The 7,557-nt window shown below is 46.0% G+C and overlaps 1 pseudogene; it reads left to right on the top strand.

Moving 5' to 3' along the window:
* The first annotated feature begins 353 nt into the window (after positions 1-353).
* LOC134484869 (large ribosomal subunit protein eL24-like) lies at positions 354-831 on the top strand (annotated as a pseudogene).
* The last annotated feature ends 6,726 nt before the right edge of the window (positions 832-7,557 follow it).

Genomic DNA, 7,557 nt, shown 5'->3' with positions numbered 1-7,557 from the left:
CTCAAGCAACATAATGGTAACAATTAATAAAGCATGCAGCTGTGAATTAATATTTATTTATTTATTTATTTATTTATTTATTTTTGAGACCACATCTCACTATGTAGTCTATGCTGTCCTCAGCTGTGGAATCAGTGGGATCAAGTCTCATGCTGGTTTCATATTGAAAGTAAATCAAACACATCTTTCAAAATCAAGATAATTTTCTGCTAGAAATATCTAAATTTATGTGGCTTTTTGCAACAGTGTTTATTTTAAACTTAAAATCACACCAAGAAAGGAATGCATTTTTTAAAATCATTATCAGAAAAAGCACACAGAGAGGGTGTGTTTGAAAGGAATCAGGGACATCTGTCACCATGAAGGTAGAGCTGTGCAGTTTTAGCAGGTACAAGATCTACTCTGGACACGGTCAGCGCTATGCCAGGACCGATGGGAAGGATTTCAAGTTTCTTAATGCCAAATGTGAGTCTGCATTCCTTGCCAAAGGAACCCTCGCCAAATTAACTGGACTGTCCTGTCCAGAAGAAAACACAAGGAAGGACAGTTGGAAGAAATTCAAAAGAAAGGAACCCGCTTGAAGTCAAATTCCAGCAGGCCATCACGGGTGCTTCTCTGGCTGATATAATGGCCAAGAGGAATCAGAAACCAGAAGTTAGGAAAGCTCAGCGAGAACAGGCTATCAGAGCTGCCAAGGAAGCAAAAAAGGCTAAGCAGGCATCAAAGAAGACAGCAATGGCTGCTGCCAAGGCCCCCACAAAGACAACCACTAAACAATAGATCGTGAAGCCTGTGAAGGTCTCTGCTCCCCGAGTTGGTAGGAAATACTAATTTGGTAGATGAGAGTTTAAAAATAAAGATTTGTGGGGTTGGGGATTTAGCTCAGTGGTAGAGCACTTGCCTAGCAAGCGCAAGGCCCTGGGTTCGGTCCCCAGCTCCGAAAATAAAAAAAAAAAAAAAAGAAAAGAAAAGAAAAAAAAATAAAGATTTGTCTTTAACTCTAAAAAAAAGAAAAGAAAAGAAAAAAGGAAAAAGAGAGAAAGAAAAAGAAAGGAATCAGATGTTGGAGTAGTTCCTGGGTTTGCGTTGGGTCAGATCTCCCCCTCGTCGATGTGCCTCCATCTTCCTTTCATGTCTCTGTTTCTTTTCTGTGACAAAACACTCTGACAGAAGCTACTTAGAGGAGTGGGGTGGGTTTATTCCTGCTCACAGTTCTAGGTAACCGTTCCTTATTACAGGACAATCACAGATGCAGGAGCAGGCTCATCTGGTCACATTGCAACCACAGTCAACAATAGAGCAGCCGGATTCCTGGACTACAGACAACTTTTTCAACCTCATCGGTCAGCACAGAAAAGAAGCTCTGTAGAGGCTTTCTGTCACCCGTGGGCAAACAGTTTCAGGAGGGAGAGACATGGGTTATGGCTTCAGCATTTCCTTAGTACCAAGCCCCATACCTGACTCGTGTAAGGATTCATAGTCAGTGTTTCCCCCCTGGCAGGCCCCTCAGTCTTCCTCGGGAGAGAGGCTGCCCCTCTCTGTGTGCACTAATAAACACAGTCCCATCTGGTGAAGGTTGGACTCCTGTGTCTTTCTGTCTTCCATCTCTGTATTCTACCTTAAAAAGGTAAGAGTCAAGCAGCAGAGAGCAAGGCATGCAGCTAGCACAGTCCAGAAATCTCAGCAAACGACACATAGGACCAGGCAAGACAAACTAAGGGACCAGCCAGTCAGATTCCAAGACCTTATGAATTTAACCCATGTCAGGCTTTCAGAGGGTGAACACACTCGAAGACAGAAGGTGCATCAGTAGGATGGGTGGGGGTGGGGATGCGGTGGAATTCCCACAGCTGAGTAAGACCCACAGGAGTCTGGACACAGTAGCCTGGCATATTAAGCTGTGTGCTGGCGAAGACTAAATCCTGCTTCATTTGTTTTAACTGTGGAATAAGGTAAACTTCAGTTTCTCTCTGTGTGACATTTTTCTTCAACAGACGGAATCTTAAATGTAAATGTGGGTGTTGTGTGTGGTGGGAAGCATCTGTGTTATCTGAGAGCTTCAGTAACTAAGAGCAGCTGAAGCACAGAATGAGGACTTGAGCACTAGTGTGCTCTTGGGACAAGAGAGTGTCCACGGGACATTCACAAGTATGAAAACCTCAAGAGAGAGGCGAATCCTCAGTGAGAATTGGACATCCCAGGGGAGGGTAGGGGAGGAGACCCAGCAGTGATGGAAGTGGGTGGGAAGGTCCTGGGACTGCAGAGGGCTTTCTCCAATGGAGGTTGACACTATAACCCCAGGGCAAAAGAAAAGGCAGTGCTCTGACTATGAATAGCAAACAGTACACACAGACTGGTTAGCACTTGATAATAGCAGCTTACCAGATACTTTGGGGCTGTGACCGCACAGTGCTTTTCAGACCACCCTAGGATCACCTCAAGAGAGACAAGTAGGGGTCCATTCCAATATGTAACTTGAGGAGGGAAAGTTAAAGAACAGAGTTAGAGCTGTTCTGCTATTTAGACTTAGTGATTGCCTTTGTTACTATAGGAGTTCTCCATTGTGGAGTGCATTCAATGGGCTGGGTGCTTTCCCACGTACTTATGAGCTTCATTTTTAGAAGAAGCTACAATGTAGATTAAGTTTTTAATTTATATCACTTAATTAGGTAATTCTTTGACTGAGTACACACACACAGACACACACACACATACATACACACACACACACATACATACACAGACACACACAGACACACAGACACACACGCAAACACACACAAACACACACAAACACACACAAACACACACAAACACACACACACACACACACACACACACACCACACATTATACAATTAGCAGAAACAAAGGACTCATAAGGAACAGTGTGCGTACAAACTGCCAACACCAGGGAGTCCCACAGGGAACTCGGTGCTGACATAAAGGGCGGCAGGCCCCGCTGGTGCTCTGCTTGTACTGAATGAGGCTCCCTTCATCCCCACACAGCAGAGCCACTCCTTTGGAGAGAAGTGCACATCAGTGCACACTGCTGCTCTGCTGTCTTAACGATTGCATAGAATCCCCTTCTACAAATGAGGTATAATTTATTCAGCCAGACCCCTTTAAGGAATGTTTGGATGGCTGCCAATCCTTTGCTTTTAAACCCCATTGTACAAGGGATACCATGATTTCACAAATGGTCAACTGCCCAGACTCAGCTTCTCAAATCTGATTCCAGCATATCCTCGACGTCCTCATGGGGCTTGTTTTTCCATCTCCAATCCTAAGCAAGGCCATATTTTCTCTCTACAGACAACGAAAACAATACATCGCTGTCTGTGGACAGGAGCTAAACTGGGACCCAGCTGTCTCCGTAGGCCAAACAATGAACATACTGTCATATGTAAAACAGTGCCCTCTTCCCACCGATTTCTAACAGTGTAATTGCCATGCGATGGAGTTATTTTTATTTTATGATATAGTAAATATCTATTCAATTGCTCATTTTAGCAAGCTGGGGAAATGAATAGCATACTCAGTAAAGTACTCACCTTGTAAGTCTGAAGACCTGAGTTCACTCTCTAATACACATATTAATAAAACAAAACAGCTGGGTGGGGCTAGAGCTGCCTTTAATCCCAACACTCGATGGGCAGAGGCGGGCAGATCTCTGTGAGCCTGAGGCCAGCCTGGTCTACAGAGGGCATTCCAGGACAGCAGTGGCTACAAAATAAACCATGAAGATAGAGAGGGAGAGGGAGAGGGAGAGGGAGGGGGAGGGGGAGGGGGAGGGGGAGGGGGAGGAGGAAGAGAGAAGAGAAGAGAAGAGAAGAGAAGAGAAGAGAAGAGAAGAGAAGAGAAGAGAAGAGAAGAGAAGAGAAGATCCAAGCATGGTAGTGCACACTTCCAATCCCGGGACTGGGAAGATGGAGCCAGGCAAATCCCTGGGGCTAAATGGCCAGTCTAGTGCTCTGACCAGGCCACCCGGTGTTGCCATTGGCAGGAGTCAGGGGCAGAATTTCTATACTCATTTCCTCAGGCCCCGCTCACCTCCACACAATCAAGGTTCAGGGTCCTCTCTCCCATGTGCTGCTGCTTCTAAGAGATTGGCCAGCTCATGGAATGACAAAGAGGGCACATATGTGTAATATGTAAGCGGTGTTGATTGCTTTCCTGGGTGTGTATCCACGCAGAGTTCTCCAGCAGAGTGCAAACTGGTGCACAGGGCTCATCGTGTGGTACAGCACTTGACTTCACCCATCCAGCTGATTAAAACCATCTGTGTGTTTTAATTGGCATCTCAGCACTGTGCGTGCACCCAGGTATTTCTGGATGTTTATGGACTGGTGATGTTTCTGTAAACCATGCATTCTTACCCCCTTTAATTTTCTATTGAGTAATTGAAGCACTTTTTTCCCTCTTGGCCACTTTTGGTCATAGATACTGGGAAGACTACTTTTTTATGTGGAATCACTCAACCACCCCCACCCCTCATGATATTTTTTTCCTCTTTACTTTGACACATGCTATTTTTTCTTTTGTATAAAATGTTTCAGAAAATCTATGTGTCCAAATTAACTAATTAATTGCATCTTTTATGACTTGAAGTTTACAAGCTATTTAAAAAAAACCTTTTGTGTTGAAGTTTATGAGAAGGAAGTTTTCTCAAGTATCACACAATACACAGGAAAAGGAGAAGTTACTTGAAACAATGTATTTCTAGGTACGATTAGTCTCAGTGGGCATCTGTGCTTGCTTTGTACAAGCTGCTTTTGCTTCATGAAGAAAACTGAAATGGGTCTGGGAGGTAGTGGTGCACACTTTTAATCCCAGCACATTGGAGATAGAGGCAGGAGGAGCTCTTCCAGTTTAAGGCCAATCTGACCTATGTAATGAATTTCAGGACAGCCAGGGATGTCATTGAAGGACCTCATGTCAAAAAAACAAAAAACAAAAAAGGAGAAAGGGAGGGTATGTGGGGAGGGAAAAGGAAGACCAGGAATGGTGTAGCCACACACTTCATTAGAAATGAGATTTGCTGGAGCTTCCTAACAGGGAATATGGGGATGAAATGGTGAGGAGGGTGGAACTGAGGGTGAGTCATTCATTACCAGTGCAATTCCTGAGTTCTAGTCATTCATTAGCAATGGAAGACAGTCTTGTCTCGGGTCCTTACCATTAACCACACCCTGGCTCAGGTTGTGACCTAACTCAGGGACTGTGAAGACAGGAGTCAGTGTTTCCAACCTCCTGCTTACCCAAGGAACTCAATCCCAAGTGGCTGTGATGGATGAACCGGTCAGTCACAGGCTCTCCCTTATCCACAGTCCCAGGGAGAGTGCTCCAGGCTGCTCCATAGGCCACCCAATGCTGCCCTTGGCAGAGCACAGGGTCAGCTCTCCTGCTCTCCTGCCCTCAGGGCAGGCTCACCTCTACTCTAGAGTCCAGAGCCAGCTCCCAAGTGCTGCTCAGTCAAGGCTCTGGGTCCACTCTCCCAAGAGCTACAGCCTGGGAGGGACTGGGTGTGTCTCAGGGCGCGAAACAAAATAATTGGGACTAAGGAAAGGAAGAGATGGCAGAAGAATTGGTAACTGACGAAGGACTCTGTAAATATTTGTAAATAATTTTAAAAAATTTGTGTATGAGTGTTTGTGTGTGTGTGTGTGTGTGTGTGTGTGTGTGTGTGTGTGTGCGTGCGCGCGCACATGTGTATATGTAGTACCCACGGAAGCCAGAAAAGGCCACTGGATCCTGGGGCTAGAGTTACTGATGACTGTAAGTCACCATGCATGCTGGGTAACCTTGGTCCTCTGCAAGAGCAGCAATGGTTCTTTGTTACTGAGTCATCTCTCCAGACCCTGATAGGGAAGATTTTGAAAAACTGTTTTAAACATGGTGGTAGGCACCATTCAACACATGTGCAAACACTTCCAAATCTTATAGTTGTCTTAACTGTCAAGAATTATTAAAATGGACACATGTTTAAAGAATAATTTTTATTTAAAAATCCTAAGTTCTGAGAGGAGCAAAGGAGAATCCTTTCTGTTCCTCGCCAAACAACATCAACAATAAAAAGCTCCCAACTCTTGATTCGTTTTGTGAAAACATAGGAGAGAGCGACTTGATGGGGCATTACATTGTACCTTAATGAAAAATGTCCAGCCGGGACAAGAGGCAACCAGCTCTCCCCAGACTGCCATCGTCCTTGCCTCCTGTGCACATAGCACTCTCCAGCTGAGGTCCCTTTCAAAGGATGGGAATCGTCTGCCCCGTCTTCCTGTCAGGGCAGGTCCCCAGGTGGGACCCTGAGGAAGGGACCTGAAACTTCCAAAGAACGGAGGAACTTGTGCCACTTGATGCAAGCAAAGACAGTTTCTACCTGCCTGAGATTTTTATTACAAAGGTTGTTCAACTGGACAATTACAACTCGAGAATTGCCCAGAAATCCAAGCGTCCTCCTCCTTGCCAGAGTACAGTCTCTAAACACGACCACCACTGTCTGCTAGGTCATCTCTGAGAGTACTGTCTCACCCAGATGAATACTTGGCCTAGGTAGGCTGTGACTCAGATGGTGAATAATGTGGTTCTCAACTATCCTATTGCTGCGACCCTTTAATATCTTTCCTTGAATTGTGGTGACCCCCTAATCATAAAACTATTTCTGGTGCTACTTCATAACTGTAATTTTCCTGCTGTTATGAATCCTAATCTAAATATCTGTGTTTTCTGATGGTCTTAGGTGACCCCTGTGACTTGAACCCCAAAGGGGAACGACCTACAGGTTGAGAGCTGCTGATGTAGAAGAATGAGAGCTGGGCCTGTCAGGAGGGGCTCTGAGGGGTTTCCTGGGAGGAAGCCACCTAAGGGTCCAGGGTTGAGGACCTAGTGCTCTGCACAGAGGAACCCACCACACCCAGTCCAACAGTCTCTCAGAGAATTCCAGGGTCTATCCAGTTTAGGCTGGATCTCAGAGGGCTGTGAGTGAGAAAGGGAGAGGCCCTGTTATAAAAACTGAAGGCCTTAGGAGCACAGTGTCCTTACCGAGCTCTTAGAATGTTCGTTGTCATGGCTCAGTGCTGGGTTCCTGCGTCCACGGCCCTGTCTGTCCATGCTCGTGGCCTCAGTCATTTTAGACTCCTAGGTCTGTGCAATGGTTGTCTCACCATTGCTAGCTGTGCTGAGAGAGCAGAGACTGGGCTGACAGATGAGGCGATTGAGGATGCAGAGCCACTTTGAGGCCTTTGGGCATCCATAGAGGCGATACCGGAAGAGGGGGCTCTGCCTTGTCACTGGTGACAGTGAAGCATGCCGGTGAGGCACCTGAAGGAGTAACAAATTTGACAGAAGGGACAGGAACTCCCAGCGCCCAATCCTATGGAGGCCACTTAGAGGCAGACTATGACCAGCACACAGTGGTCCAGCATGTAAGGACCCCATTAGGACACATGACCTTCTTGGCCCTGAGGTGGGCCCTATTACCCAGTGCTTCCTGGGGCCTTGGAATGCCACAGGGCCAATTTCCCTATGTGAAGAAGATGCAGAAACATCTACGAGG

Source organism: Rattus norvegicus, chromosome 1, assembly GCF_021556685.1.
Source record: "Rattus norvegicus strain SHRSP/BbbUtx chromosome 1, alternate assembly SHRSP_T2T, whole genome shotgun sequence".
NCBI lineage: Eukaryota > Metazoa > Chordata > Mammalia > Rodentia > Muridae > Rattus > Rattus norvegicus.
This window is presented reverse-complemented; position numbering and strand designations above follow the sequence as displayed.